Genomic DNA, 16,610 nt, shown 5'->3' on the forward strand with positions numbered 1-16,610 from the left:
TCCACACCGACCCTCCGAAGAGCAACCCACCCAGACCCATTCCCCTACATTTACCCCTTCATTAACACTACAGGCAATTTAGCATGGCCAATTCACCTAACCTGCACATTTTTGGTCTGTGGGAGGAAACCGGAGCACCCGGAGGAAACCCACGCTGACACGGGGAGAATGTGCAAACAATGCCTGAGATGGGAATTGAACTCGGGTCTCTGGCGCTGTGAGGTAGCAGTGCTAACCACTGAGCCACCATGCTGTCTTGTGCCCCACACTTTGGTTCCCACAAATTTACCGGGCTCCATGTCTCTAATTCATCAAATTTCCTTGACTCACCTTTGGACAGAAGTGAGGGAGGTGTGGGCACGGTGGCAGGGGAAAGTGCCAGGATTGGAGGGTGGGTTGTTTGGGGCATGGACCTGACCAGGTAGTCGCGGAGGGACGGAGCCTTCCACATCCATCAAAGTTTTACTTGCACATCCACTAATATCATTTATTGTATCCGTTGCTCCCGATGCGGTCTCCTCCACATTGGGGAGACTGGGCGCCTCCTACCAGAGTGCTTTAGGGAACATCTCCGGGACACCTGCACCAATCAACCACACCGCCCCATGGCCCAACATTTCAACTCCCCCTCCCACTCTGCCGAGGACATGGAGGTCCTGGGCCTCCTTCATCGCCGCTCCCTCACCACCAGACACTTGGAGGAAGAACGCCTCATCTTCCGCCTCGGAACACTTCAACCCCAGGGCATCAATGTGGACTTCAACAGCTTCCTCATTTCCCCTTCCCCCACCTCACCCTAGTTCTAAACTTCCAGCTCAGTAACTGTCCCCATGACTTGTCCGGACTTGTCCTACCTGCCTATCTTCTTTTCCACCTATCCACTGCACCCTCTCCTCCTTGACCTATCACCTTCATCCCCTCCCCCACTCACCCATTGTACTCTATGCTACTTTCTCCCCACCCCCACCCTCCTCTAGCTTATCTCTCCACGCTTCAGGCTCATTGCCTTTATTCCTAATGAAGGGCTTTTGCCCGAAACGTCGATTTCGAAGCTACTTGGATGCTGCCTGAACTGCTGTGCTCTTCCAGAACCACTAATCCAGAATCTGGTTTCCAGCATCTGCAGTCATTGTTTTTACCCCGTGTAAATGTTAGCACCTACCTGCTTTCAGAGGCTTGAAGGGTGAAGCTGTTTGAAATCAAGGTGTCAGCCAGCTCAGGCATAATCTCAGATATGGAGGTGCCAGTGTTGGACTGGGGTGGACAAAGTTAAAAAGCACACAACACCAGGTTATAGTCCAGCAGGTTTATTTGGAAGTACAAGCTTTCGGAGCGCTGCTCCTTCGTCAGGTAGCTAGTGGGGCAGGATCATAGGATACGGAATTTATAGCAAAAGACTTTGAAGTAATTGGTTTGAACTGTACAATGTTCTGTCCAGCTGATGGTAATTGTTCTTGGTGAAGCTGCATCTGAAGCTACTAAAGTGTTTTACATCTGATCAAGCCCCCTGGAACTTTCTTTTGAAGTGTTGTCTCAAATAAATATTTGTCAGCAATGCCTCAACAGGAGGATGTTGTCTGGTTTGAAATAGATAATCAAACACTGCTAAATGTTGGATGTATTGTTGTCATAAAGACCCTGTCTTTACTGGTAGTTGTGTATGTATATTGATATTCTCAAACCTTGAATTGAAGTCCCATTTCCCAGGCAAATCATTTATCGAAACAGTTGGTGCTGGGTTGCATGGAAAATTCATTCCTGAACTCTAGTCAGAATTGAAATGACTATCAACTGAGTTTTGGGCAAGAGATCAGCTGTTCAATCTGAGAATCATAACATTGATATAAATCTTTTCATTTAATTAAAAGATTAAAGAATGAGAATCAAGAAAGTAAATGTATTTCAAATATTGTTTTACTGACTTGATCAGTTGCTTCCAACCACTCATCTGCATTGACATTTTACATCTTCTGTTTCTGATCTCTCTTCACATGGTCTACTCTCTCTAGGTTTTTAGATAATTTATTTTTATTTTTTCATGGGTTGCAAACATGACTGAAGGCCAGCACTTATTGCCCATTTCAAATTTGCCATGTGAGGTGGTAGTGAAGCACCTTCCAGAACTGCTGCAGTCCGTGTGGTGTAGGTACATTTACAGAGGAACCTCGATTATCCAAATATCAGATTATCCGACAAGATTGCAAGGTCCTGATACTTGGCTAAACTATGTTACCTGGCATTTAATTATCCGGAATTCAATTACCGAACAGAAAACTCCCTGCCCATGTCCTTCGGTTAATCGAGGTTCCTCTATACTTTGCTGTTCGGAATGGAGATCCAGAACTTTGTTCCAACAGTAGTGCAGGGATGATTATATGGTTCCAAATCAGGATAGTGTTTGGCTTGGAGCGAACTTGCAGTTGGTATATTCCCGTGCATCTGCTGTCCTCACTGTTCGAGGTGTTGGTGGTTGTTCAAGTCACTGTTCAAGGAGCCTTGATGAGTAACATGGAAAATGCCACACAGAAACAACAGATTAGTGAGAAAGCAAGAACAGTGAAATCCTGTGTCAAAAATGTATTCTTCTAGCGATATCCCTTGTATCATGACTCACAACAGGCACTTGTATTTATCCTTTAACTTAGTAAAACATTCTAAGGAGAATGTCTCTTCATGAGAGTTTAAGCAGACAAAAGTTAACACTGAACCGAAGAACTTATTGTAACTGGTGACTAAAAACTTAGTCAGAGTCAAGTTTCAAGGAGGGTCTTACAAAAGGAAGCAAAGAGGGTAAGGGAAGGAATTCCAGAGCTTCACACACAAGCTATTAATGCCTACTTAACACACCAACACTATGTGAAAGACGTGTTATTTTTAACAGCTCATTCTCACTAATAAATGTTAACTTTTATTGAAACCATACTGAACCATGACTCATGACAATTGTGGTATTTCAGCTGTCCAGGTTTGCCAAAATCAAGCTATTATTGCTCATGTCATGATATTACCTATTGATAATGGTTGATGATAAAAGTATATTCTATTAATTAATCACATATTTCCAAAGAAGTTAAGTTCCAGGATTCAAGTAGCACACTTACCAATGCCTCAGCTAGTTCTCGTTTTAACACAACTGATTTGAAGCTGGTGGGCAGAAAAAGTCTGCCAAAGATCCACAAACCACTGAAGTATTCAACCCCTGAGATGGGCTGTCTGGAAAAAAACCACAAAGATAAACTACTTTACGAGTAAGGTAGATGGTTGTTGGAGGTTAGTTATCTCATCTCCAGGACCTCACTGCAGGAGTTCCTCAAGAGTAGTGCTCCAGCTGCTTCATCGGAATAAAATAGAAATGCAATTTATCATCTTGTGTAGTTTTACAAAAAGATACAGTGAAACATTCTATAGGTCACCTTACCACATAATGACATACGTGATAAATAAATAGAAAAATAAAGTAAAAATTAAGGCAAAGTTCATCTCAAATCAATTTCTGTTCGGAGAAAGCTGATTAAAACGAAGAAAGCTGAAACACCTTGAAAGCGTTGCCGAAGAAGACGTTCACACTGGGATGAGACCGTCAAACCGAGATCCTGCCCCCTCTCCAGGAAAAAGTGACCTCCTTGTGGGACAAGGCCTCCACATGGGGATAAGACTGCCAAACCGAGACCCTTTCCTCAATCCAGGACAAAGTGACCTCCTTGCCGCATGAGGCCTCCACACTGGGATGAGACCGCCAAACCGAGACCCTGCCCCCCTCTCCAGGAAAAAGTGACCTCCTTGTGGGACGAGGCCTCCATGCTGAAGAAGATTTCCACACTAGGATGAGACCGCCAAACTGGAGCAAGACCACCACATCAGGTGGCTGGAATGCCTGGAAGCCACCCCCAAAGAAGAGTTCGATGCTGGTGTGTGACCTCCACTCTAGGACAAGGCTGCCAAACCTGGAGATCACCATACCAAGCTGAGACCACCCCTCCTGAATGTGGCTGCCACACCAGGTTGTCATTGGGCTAAGATGGCCATGCTGGGCTGGAAGGGTCCTTGTTGCTGGCCCTGGGCCTGGTGAAGGCACCCTTTGCCGAAGCCATGAAAAGGGGTAATATCATAAATGGAAACATTTTTTTAAAAAGCAGAGAAGGAAGAAAAAGTAAAAAGCGGCTGGAGTAGAGGAGCTCTGGGCACTTGGGATAAAGACCATGCTCACTGCAATGCCCTTCCCTCCATCATATGGTCAGAAATATGGGTGTTCCAATAATTGCACAATGTTCTGCATTATTTGTAACTCCTCAGATATTGAAGCAGTCCATGTCCAAATGCAGCAAGACCTGATCAATCATCATGCTAGGATTGATGAGTGTCAGTAACATTGGTACCACATAAATGCTAGGCAATGATAATCTCCAACAAGAGATAATTGATCCATCACTCTTTAATATTCAATAGTGTTACCATTGCTGATTCCATCACCCATCCAACAATGTCCTGGGGCTTACCACTGACCAGAAACTGAACTGGGCAAGCCATACAAATACAATAGGGACACTGAAGTAACTCACCTGTTGACTCCGAAAGCCTGTCCACCACCGACAGAGCACATGTCAGAATTGTGGCAGATGGGTGCAGCTCCAACGACACTCAAGAGGCTTGACACCATCCAGGAAAAAGCTCACTTCATTAGCAGCACATTCACAAATATCCCCTCCATCCACCATCAATGGTTGTAGCAGCAGTGTATACCATTTATAAAATGGACCACAGAAATTTAACAAGGTTCCTTCAACAGCATCTTCCAAATCTATGACCATTAACAACTAGAAGGACTAGAGACACAGATACATGGGAGCACCACTATCTGTAAGATTCCCTCCATGATTCCTGACTTGGAAAAATATTGCAGTTCCTTCGTTGGGTTGAATTCCTGGAATTCTCTCCCTAATGGCATTGTGGGTCTGCTCAGACGAAGTGGAGGTGCCGATGTCGGCCTGGGGTGGTCAAAGTTCAAAAATCACACAACACCTGGTTATAGTCCAATAGGTTTAATTGGAGATACAAGCTAGCTACTTTATGAAGGAGCAGTGATCCAAACGCTTGTGCTTCCAAATAAACCAGTAGGACTATAATAACCTGGTGGTGTGATTTTTAACTTTGCTTAAATGAACTGCAATGGTTAAGGAAGGCAGCTCACCACCTCCTTCCTGAGGACAATTAGGGGTGGGAAATAAATGCTGGCTGAGCCAGTGGTGCCCCCATCCTCTGAGCAAATGAATGAAGAAACCACAAGTGGTGGCACGGTGGCTCAGTGGTTAGCACTGCTGCCTCACAGCACCAGGGACCCAGGTTCAATTCCAGCCTCGGGTGACTATCTGTGTGGAGTTTGCACTTTCTCTCCATGTCTGCATGGGTTTCCTCCCACAGTACAAAGATATGCAGGTCAGGTGAATTAGCCATGCTAAATTGCCCATAGTGTTAGGTGCATTAGCAGAGGGAAATGGGTCTGGGTGTTTACTCTTCGGCGGGTCGGTGTGAACTTGTTGGGCCAAAGGGCCTGTTCCCACATTGTAAGGGAATGTAATCTAGTCACCTTGTATGCAGGGAAGTGTTGGGCGAACAGATCAGTTATAAGGATGATATCCACAATGTGCACAAGCTTCTAATGATATTTCACCTTCCTTGTAACCCTCGCTACTTTCACCACAAAATGTAACAAGGATTTGCGGTGGCAGAAGTTCTTACACATTAATGTTCCAGCATACAAATGCTTCAGGAAGGATGGAAAGGGAGGAGCTGGAGTGGCATTTTTGATAAGGGATAGCATTACAGCTGTACTGAGGGAAGATATTCTCGGAAATACATCCAGGGAAGTTATTTGGGTGAAACTGAGAAATAAGAAAGGGATGATCACCTTATTAGGATTGTATTATAGTCAGAGGGAAATTGAGAAACAAAGTTTTAAGGAGAGCTCGGTTATCTGTAAGAATAATAGGGTGGTTATGGGAAGGGATTTTAACTTTCCAAACATAGACTGGGACTGTCATAGTGTCAAGGGTTTAGATGGAGAGCAATTTGTTAAGTGTGAACAAGAACATTTTCTGATTGAATATGTGGATCTACTAAGCAGAGAAGGTGCAAACCTTGACCTACTCTTGGGAAATAAGGCAGAGCAGGTAACTGAGGCGTCAGTGAGGGAGCACTTTGGGGCCAGAAACCATAATTCTATTAGTTTTAAAATAGTGATGCAAAAGTATAGACCACATCTAAAAATTGAAGTTCTAAATTGGAGAAAAGCCAATTTTGACGGAATTAGACAAGAACATTCAAAAGCTGATTGGGGCAGATGTTTGCAGGTAAAGGGATGGCTAGAAAATGGGAAGCCTTCAGTAATGAGATGAGAGTCCAGAGACAGTATATTCCTGTTAGGGTGAAGGGAAAGGCTGGTAGGTATAGGGAATGCTGGATGACTTAAGAAATTGAGATTTGGAGATGCCGGTGTTGGATTGGGGTGTACAAAGTTGAAAATCACACAACACCAGGTTATAGTCCAACAGGTTTAATTGGAAGCACACTAGCTTTCGGAGCATCGCTCCTTCAGGTGGTAGTGGAGGGCTCAATCCTAACACACAGAATTTATAGCAAACATTTACAGTGTGATGCAACTGAAATTATACATTGAAAAATTGATTGTCTGTTAAGTCTTTCATCTGTTTGAATACCATGATTGTTTCACTTCTTTCTTGTGTAAATCACAAAACCTTTTATAAAAGTTGTATTCTCAGGTTAGCTGTTAACAATGGTGATAGCTAGACAATATGTTGAAGGTGTTGGGCCCCCTGTGTTCTCTGTCTTTGCCATGATGTTTAGATTGATTCTAATCAAAAAATGAGATAACAGAGTTTTACATTAACTCATGCAGTTTTTGAGCTCAGAGTTCTACATGAATGCATGCAGTTTTTGAGCAAAGTACAATGTAACCCTGAAAATACAAATTCACCCCACAAAATATATGTGTGCATGTGGGTCTTTGTCTGTGTGTGTGTGTCTGTCTGGGTTGGGGGTCGTGAGTGTGCGAAAGTGTATGCGTGTGTGTGATCAGATGAGCCAACGTGCTGAGGAGTGGCAGTTGGAGTTCCCAATTTAGATAAATGTGAGGTGTTGTATTTTGGGAAAGCAAATCTTAGCAGGACTTATACACTTAATGGTAAGGTCCTAGGGAGTGTTGCTGAACAAAGAGACCTTGGAGTGCAGGTTCAAAGGAGAGAAAGCAGAGTTAACGTCTCAAGTCCAGTGAGGCTTTTTCAGAAATGATGGAAGCTTAGTAAAGGTGTGTCCAGAAGACAAGGATTGGGGAGGGAAAGAGAATGAGAGGACAGACAGAGATGGAGCCAAGAGAGAGAAAATAGTAGTTAAGGAGACAAAGGGATGGATATTGGAATGATCAGGGTAAGGAAAAGTTAATGGATTGGCTATGCTGAAAGTAGCCCATGTTAGTACAGGGTCTGGGGTGTGAGGGTGTGTAAAGGATATTCTAAACTTCTAAGGTTCTAAAATTATTTAATCCAATATTGAGTCCTGAAGGTTGCAGCGTTTCGAAGCAAAAAATGAGATGCTGTTCTTCCAACTTGGGCTGAAGCACTGCAGCAGGCCTGCGACAGAGATGTTAGCCAGGGAACACAGTGGTGTGTTGAAGTGGCAGGCAACTGGAAGCTTCTATTTAAAGTGGGTGGAACAGCTTTTGAACCTTCGTGAACTGAACCCATGAGCTCAGCATTAACAACACCATGTTCTAATCATCTGAGCTAACCAGCCACCACATTTTTCTTTTGCCTACCTATTATCAGCTTTCCTTTCTCCTGAGCATTTATGATCTATCGTTTTGTGTCCCTAACTGTATTTCTCCCTCCCTGCGCTCTATCTCTGCCTCCTTTTCACCGTCTATTCGAACCATTTTGCAGCACTTGTATGCTGTGGCATTTCAAAGTGTTCATCTGAACTCTTCTTAAATATCTTGAAGGTTCCTGCCTCTACTGTCCTTTCAGGCAGTGAGTTCCAGATACCCTCAACACTTTGGATGAATAAAAGCCCTCAAATCCCCTGGGAAGCTCATGGTCCGTATCTTAAAACTGTGCCCACTGGTTATTAACTCTCTTAGTGAATGGGAAAAGTCTCTCCTTATCTACCCTGTCTGTGCCTTCTAAATATTTGTCAAGGTTCTCATGGCCATGAGAAAGAAGAAAGGATCAGGAGTGTGTATGTCAGCTACTGCACATTCAATTACACTGTACCTTCAAAATTCTCCCACACCAACATAATATTTTTCCTAGCACTCAGATAAGCCAAGAACCAACTAATATATTCAAGTACTTGTGCAGATCAATATTAACTATGGTCATTTTACAGTGAGTATCCTGTATTGTTTATAGTCTTTAATGGTCACTTTCAATTTGCAGAATGAGGAAAAAAATGTGATGGTAATTGAACTTTAGACCACTTGCATGAGCCAACCTTAAGGGAAGGAAATGCCAGGCAATTATTCTTATTCTTTCCTACAGTGCCTATTATGGTTGGGATTTTTTTTTAAGATTACTTGGTGAATTGAGACTACTGCCCAGCTTCCAAAGATCTTTGGTTAAACTGCATGAATTGAACCAACAAAATGTATGCAGATTTATTCAATGCATAAATTGAACACCGAAATTGAAGAAGATAAAATGCAGAAGATACTGTGATGTATCTGATATACTGTGATGTTCCAGTAATGAATGAACAAGTTACATATCATCAAAATTCCTAGAACACTCGGGGGGAGAACAAATTTTCATTTTAGGGTGACCCTATGTATAGGTAACCTGAGATAATGCAAAATTGCACTCAGGTCTGTTTGGAAAGAAGAGAGGAGGAATAAGAAAGACTTGTTTATATGTTAAAGAAAAATATTGGAATGATGCATAACTCTTAAAAGAAATTGGGAACAAATGATGAAAACATTTTCACATTTTCAACTCATAGATATTTTTGCAAAATATCCCTACTTCACGCTGGAGAAAAAAGCTTAATGTGCACTTTTTTTTCCTTTTTTGCTATTTTGAAAAATATACTTCTTCCCTGATTCAAGTAACAGCTGTGAATACCATTCTGTTAGTGACATACAGAGCGAATGTAGGGAGACTTATCTTCTCATTTTCTCTGGTGAACATCTACCTTTGCTCCACCCCACTCCTTTCAAAAGGAAAACAATGTCACTAAGGATTAAACTGCATTGCAAGTACCATACCTTGGGGCATCCATAAAAAAACAAATTGCAGGATGAAATAATCTTATTGAAGATCGTTGGAAGCAGACTTCATTGCACAAATGTTTTGAGGCCATGGAAACATTTAAACCTAAATCTAGTCAAAGAATGCTTAAAATAAAGGAATACTCTGTTCCCTTAAACTTTTATTGAATTGCTCTTTGTGCAACCCATTCTAGTCACTCTGGAATAAATTGAAAGTCCAGTATTTTAAAAACTTGGGAGTAAACAATGATCTAGTGGTACTGTTACTGGACCAGTAATCCAGGCTAATAAGACAATAATACAATTTTTAAAAGGATGCAGGAGTAGACCATTCCGCCCCTCAAGTTTGCCCTGTCATTCCTTCAGGTCATAGTTGATCTACCTCAGATTTCACCTCTTCTTCTGTGCTAGCTTCACTTCTGAACTCCTCAATATTTCAGAAATATATCTACCCCCCCCCCTTTAAATACTTCCAGTGATGTAGCCTCCTTAGCTCACTAGGGTAAGAATTCCAGTTATTCGCGACTCTGAAATAAGAAATTCAATCACATCTCAGTTCTAAGTGAATGTTCCTCTGGTTACATGGGTTTGAATTCCACCACAGCAACTAAGTCAGAACTGAATTAGAGTATTAGAGGCATAGAAACAGTACAGAGAAAGGCCCTTCATCCCAATCAAAAACAACCACCTAACTACTTTAATCAATTCAATTCGATTAATTCACCCGTTTTTGGAAGCTATGGTAATAAATTTGGAATTTAAAACTAGTCCATTGTGACTTCAAAACCATTGTCACGAGTTGTAAAAACCTTCTGGTTCAGTAATGCTCTTTAACGGAATGAAAACTGCTAATGATCTGGGCCATGTGTGTCCAGATCCTCAGCTATGTTGACTCTTAACTGCCTCTGAAATGGCACTGAAAGCCATTCAGTTTTATCAAAGCAGTACAAAGTCCACTAAAAGAAATGAAATCAGACTGACTGTCTAGCATTGACTGAGCACTAGAAATGACAATGGCTCAAACAGACATGTCAACTCTGAAAAGATACCCGTACTAACATCTGGAGGCTGGTGTCAAAATTGGGAGAGCTATATCATGGACCTGACATTGTCTGTCAGGTATGATTCCAGAAAAATGACAATATCCAATATAGTATCATCACCATCCCTGGGTAAGTTCTGTCCCACCAATTAGAGATGGCAGCACAACAGATGCTCTGGGAATCCTCCACATTGACTTCAGACCCATGAAATCTCATGGCATTAGGTCAAACATGGACAAGAAAACTTTGTGCTGATTTCCACTTATTACCATAGGACAGTTCCTTTACATGTTGAATACTACTTGGAGGACACACAGAGGGTGGCAAGGGCATAAAAGCTTTGTATCCCTGTAACATTCTGTCACAAACAGAGGTGTACAGTTAAAGAACTAACTGGAAGAGGCTTCACAAAATTTCCATCCTCAATGATGGGGGAGGCCAGAACACCAGTGCAAAAAACAAGGCTGAAGCATTTGCAAACATGCTCAGCCATAAATATTGAGTAGATTATCCATCTTGGCCTCTATCTGAGGTCCTCAGTATCACGGATGCCAGACTTCACTCAACTTGACTCACTCCATCTGACACCAAGAAATGGGTGAAAGTACTGAATATTGCAAAGACCAGGTCCTAACAAACGTCTGGCAAAAGTACTTAACACATATTCTTAACTAAGCTATTCCATTAAAGTTACAGCATTGGCATTAACCTGGCAGTATGGAAAATTGCCCGGTATGTCCTGTACTCAAAAGGACATATCCGGTTCAGTCATTATCACCTCATCATTCTATTCTCGATCAACAGCAGAATGTTGGAAGGTAACTTCAAAAGTGCTGACACTTATTAAACAATAACCTGATCACTGATGCTTAGTTTGGGTTCCACATTAGCCCCTGAATTCATTACAGACTTGGTTCCAACATAGACAAAAATGTTGAACTTAAGAGAGGAAATAGGTTGACTGCCTTTGTCACTAAAGTAACATTTGACTCAGTGCGGCATCAAGAAATCTGAAAAAAATTCAATCAATGGAAATCAGGGGAACACTCTCCACTGGTTGGTTGTCATAACTAGAACAAAGTGAGGTGGTTTTTAGAGGTTAATCATCTCAGTTCCAGGACAACTCCGCAAGGGTTTCTCAGATTAGTACCCTAGGTGCAACCATCTTCAGCTGTTTCATGAAACACCTTCTCTCCATTGTAAGAAGTGGGAATGTTTGTTGATGATTGCACAATGTTCAGGGACATAGATAAGCGAAGGTTAGGGGAGTTAAAATTTAGAGGGCATATTTTTAAGGTGAGAGGAGAAAGACTTAACAGGGACCTGAGAGGCAACATTTTCACACAAAGGGTGGTTCAAATGTGGAATTAACTGCCAGAGGAAGTGGTAGATGCAGGTCCAGTTACAACATTTAAAACATAGGTGCATAAATAGGAAAAGTTTAGAGGGATATGGGCCAAAGGAAGGTAAATGGGACTAGTTTAGTTTGGGAAACTTGATTGGTATGGACAGGTTGGACCAAAAGCTGTGATTCTGTGCTGTTCGACTCTATTACTCTTTGACTCTATGATCATCTGCGACTTTTCAGATACTGAAGCAACCTGTGTCCAAATCATGTTTAACATTCAGGCTAATAAGTGGCAAGTAATGTTAGCACCATACAAGTGCCATCTCCATTGCCCACGTTCTATGAATGAATAAAAAGAATTTGTAATTTTTGAATATTCTCAATGCCTTTAATCTTTTCCTCAACTATAGTTATGTAATGATTTTTATTTTAAAGTCACACAGAGTCATGGGCCACAGTATTTTCCTACATGATGAACTCAATATATTCTGCACTCATTTTGAACAGAAGGGCAGTGAAACAATATTACCCATCCCAACAGTCTCGGATGTACTTATGCCTAACAGTCACTGCCGCAGATGTCAGATCAGCCTTTGAGGGTGAACACAAAGAAAGCATCTGGCTCGGCTGGAGTCCCCAGCTGTGGACTCTGATCCTTATTGGACCAGCTGGTGGGAGTATTTGCAGACGTCTTTAACCTCTCCTTCCTACAAACTTAAATCCCCACCAGCTTCAAGAAGACCACCATCATCCCAGTGCTAAAGAAAAATCATGCAGCGTGCCTCAATGACTGCCGCCCTGTGGCTCTTACCTCTCTAGTTAAGCAGTGCTTCATGAGGTTGACATCAACTCCAACCTACCAAATTGCCTTGATCCTTTACAGTTCACCTACTTGTGAAATGGATCCATAGCAGACTCCACCTCCCCGGCCCTACTCGCATCCCTGGAACATTTAGATAACCTACGTCAGGTTCCTACTTATTGACTACAGCTCCACCTTAAACACCATAATTCCAAACAAGCTCAACTCCGAGACCGAGGTCTCAGCTCTTCTCTCTGTAACTGTATCCTTAATGTCCTGACCCATAGATCACAATCAGTGAGAATAGGGAACAACACCAATCCTCAACACCGATGCCTGGCAAGACTGGGTACTCATTCCCTACTATACTCCTTATACAATTAGGAATGTGTCTAGATTAGAGTGGTGCTGGAAAAGCACAGCAGGTCAGGCAGCATCTGAAGAGCAGGAAAATCGACATTTCAGGCAAAAGCCCTTCATCATTTTATCCAAAACGTCGATTTTCCTGCTCTTCGGATGTTGTCTGACCTGCTGTGCTTTTCCAGCACCAAGCTAATCTAGACTCTGATCTCCAGCATTTGCAGTCCTCACTTTCGCCCAATCATGAATGTGTGGCCAAATTCACCCCAACTCCGTTTACAAGTTTGCTGACAACACCGCCGTTGTAGGTCAGGTCTCAAATAACGATGAAGCAGAATACAGGCAAGAGACTGAGTGCTTAGTGGCATGATGTAAAGATGACTATCTCTCCATAGATGTCAGCAAAATGTCAGGAAGCGGAGTGGAGGGTTTGCCCCTGTCTGTGTCAATGGTGCTGAGGTAGAGATGGTGGAGCGTCATTCCTGGGGGGCGGAGGGGGAGAAATGATCATCAACAATCTGTCCTGGCCCACATGTCAACGCGACTGTCAAAAAAGTGCAACAATGTCTCTACTTCCTCAGGAGACTTGGGAAATTCAGCATGTCTACAAGGAATGACCAATTCTTTTACAGATGCACCATAGAAAGAATCCTGGTCTTCCCAAGACTACAAGAGACTACACAGTCGTGAACACAGCCCAGTCCATCACACAAACCAGCCTTCCATCCACTGACTCCACCTATATTTCCTGATGCCTCGGGAAAGCAACCAACAGAATAAAAGATTCCGCCCCCACCCCCACCCCCCCACTCCAGTTATACTCTCTTCCATCCTTTCCGTTGGGCAGAAAATATAAAAGTTTGATTACACATATGACCAAATTCATGAACAACTTATTTCCCATTGTTATCAGACTTTTGAACAGACCTCTCAAATGTTAATTCTGATCATGGGTGACACAGTGGCTCAGTGGTTAACACTGCTGCCTCACAGCACCAGGGAACCAGGTTCAATTCCAGTGTCGGGCGACTGTGTGGAGTTTGGACATTCTCCCTGTGTCTGCGTGGGCTTCCTCTGGGTGCTCTGGTTTTCCCCCACATTTTAAAGATGTGCAGGTCAGCTGAATTGGCCATGCTAGTGTTGGTGCATTAGTCAGAGGGAAGTGGGTCTCTCTCCGAAGGGTCGGTGTGGACTTGCTGGGCCGAAAGGTTTCATTCTGAAATCATGCTTGACTAATCTTCTTGAATTTTTTGAGGATGTAACTCGGAAGATGGACGAGGGAGATCCAGTGGATGTAGTGTACCTGGACTTTCAGAAAGCTTTTGATAAAGTCCCACACAAGAGGTTAGTGAGTAAAATTAGGGCGCACGGGACTGGGGGCAAAGTACTAGATTGGATAGAGAATTGGTTGGCTAATAGGAAACAAAGGGTAGTGATTAACGGCTCCATTTCGAAATGGCAGGCAGTGACCAGTGGGGTACCGCAGGGATCCGTGCTGGGACCGCAGCTTTTTACAATATATGTAAATGATATAGAAGATGGTATCAGCAATAACATTAGCAAATTTGCTGATGACACAAAGCTAGGTGGTAGGGTGAAATGTGATGAGGATGTTAGGGGATTACAGGGTGACCTGGACAAGTTAGGTGAGTGGGCAGATGCATGGCAGATGCAGTTTAATGTGGATAAATGTCTGGTTATCCACTTTGGTGGCAAGAACAGGAAGGCAGATTACTACCTCAATGGTATCAAATTAGGTAAAGGGGCTGTTCAGAGAGATCTGGGTGTTCTTGTACACCAGTCAATGAAGGCAAGCATGCAGGTACAGCAGGTCGTGAAGAAGGCTAATAGCATGCTGGCCTTCGTAACAAGAGGGATTGAGTATAGAAGCAAAGAGGTGCTTCTGCAGCTGTACAGGGCCCTGGTGAGACCACACCTGGAGTACTGTGTACAGTTCTGGTCTCCAAATTTGAGGAAAGACATTCTGGCTATTGAGGGAGTGCAGCGTAGGTTCACGAGGTCAATTCCTGGAATGGCAGGATTGCCTTACACGGAAAGACTGAAGCGACTGGGCTTGTATACCCTTGAGTTTAGAAGACTGAGAGGGGATCTGATTGAAACGTATAGGCTTATGAAAGGATTGGACACTCTGGCAGGAGGGAACATATTTCCGTTGATGGGGGAGTGCCGAACCAGAGGACACAACTTAAAAATACGGGGTAGACCATTTAGGACAGAGATGAGGAGAAACTACTTCACACAGAGAGTGGTGGCTGTGTGGAATGCTCTGCCCCAGAGGGCAGTGGAGGCCCAGTCTCTGGATTCTTTTAAGAAAGAATTGGATAGAGCTCTTAAAGATAGTGGAGTCAAGGGGTATGGAGATAAGGCTGGAACAGGATACTAATTAGGAATGATCAGCCATGATCATATTGAATGGCGGTGCAGGCTCGAAGGGCAGAATGGCCTACTCCTGCATCTATTGTCTATTGTCTATTGTCTATTGTTTCCACACTGTAGGAAATCTCAACATCTCTCTCCCTCTCTGCGGCTGTAATACTGCATTTCACACTCTGTTCTGTTACCCTGATGCACTTTGTATGGATCCACCTGCCTATACAGCACACAAAACAACATTTTTCACTATATCGCCATACACGTGACAACAGTAACAGAAACTTAAAAGCCACGATTGGGAACTTGAGAAGGTGTAAAAACAATGACTGCAGATGCTGGAAACCAGATTCTGGATTAGTTGGTGCTGGAAGAGCACAGCAGTTCAGGTAGCATCCAAGTAGCTTCGAAATCGACGTTTCGGGCAAAAGCCCTTCATCCTGAACTGCTGTGCTCTTCCAGCACCACTTATCCAGAACTTGAGAAGGTGTACTGAGCAGCAAGGTCTCTGAGATTGGCGGCGCTTCCAGTGTTACAACCAGCCTGCACTGGGAAAGGCTGGCTCGCTGTTACGGTTTGGTTACAACAGGCAGAGATCAAAGAGAGAAACGAAAAAGTTTTTTTTTGAAAAAAGCAGGAGGGAGGTGATTTCTGTTGCGTGTTGCTGGTGTTCCGGGTCCGATTGAGTCACAGGCTGGGAATGCATGAGGTGAGATTGCGTGCGGAGAAACCTTGTTTACTGTCCCAAGGAAAGGTGCAGTCGAGCGGCCTGCGGTTTCACTGAGTGGGCGGGGGGACAGAGAGAGCAGCCTGCTTCGCACGCACTTGAAACAAGGGGCCCTTTCAAACAATACTTCCCTTCTTCCACAACCCGGGCCAGCTAGCTCGTAGAAAGCACTTCAATCCACAAACAGGCAATTAAACCCTCTACCTGGTGACGAATCGACATGCCCCTGATGACATTAAAGACAAATTCCCAACTCGATGGCGGAGGCGGCAGTGAAAGCAAAACTTCCAGCTTTTTGATCTTTCCCTGCCTGCGCCCGAGTAAACCTCTACATTGTTCTTTCCGCAAACGTAATGCAAAATGCTCGTCTTGGCTGAAATGTACACGCACAATCCGAAATGTGAGTGAGCAGAAAACGATTTGAAGTGGGTTTATTTATTGTGAACGAAAGCATGAGCCTGCAAATGATGCTGAGAGACAGTCGACAATGATGCTTCATAGTTTCACCTGAAATTCCTCCCTCTTCTATTGTGGAAGGGGTGGTGCCCCAATTTGAAAGGTTAACGCCTCCTCTTAATGAGCAGAGACAGAGAGAGAGAGAAAGACCAAAAGTTGTTGCTGTCAGCGATTGCGATTGTATAAAATCCTTTTGTCCATTGTTGCAG

At 43.3% G+C, this 16,610-nt stretch overlaps 1 long non-coding RNA gene across 1 annotated transcript; it reads right to left on the reverse strand.

Annotated features, from left to right (window-relative positions):
- Nucleotides 1-1,307: 1,307 nt before the first annotated feature.
- On the reverse strand, nt 1,308-16,357 carry LOC140464237 (uncharacterized). The gene is made up of 3 exons (XR_011954889.1): nt 16,150-16,357; nt 3,102-3,213; nt 1,308-2,495 (listed from the first exon to the last, which is right to left on the reverse strand). It is a non-coding gene; the product is annotated as an uncharacterized lncRNA (long non-coding RNA).
- Between the last annotated feature and the right edge of the window lie 253 nt (nt 16,358-16,610).

This window comes from Chiloscyllium punctatum, chromosome 39, assembly GCF_047496795.1.
Source record: "Chiloscyllium punctatum isolate Juve2018m chromosome 39, sChiPun1.3, whole genome shotgun sequence".
Taxonomy (NCBI): domain Eukaryota; kingdom Metazoa; phylum Chordata; class Chondrichthyes; order Orectolobiformes; family Hemiscylliidae; genus Chiloscyllium; species Chiloscyllium punctatum.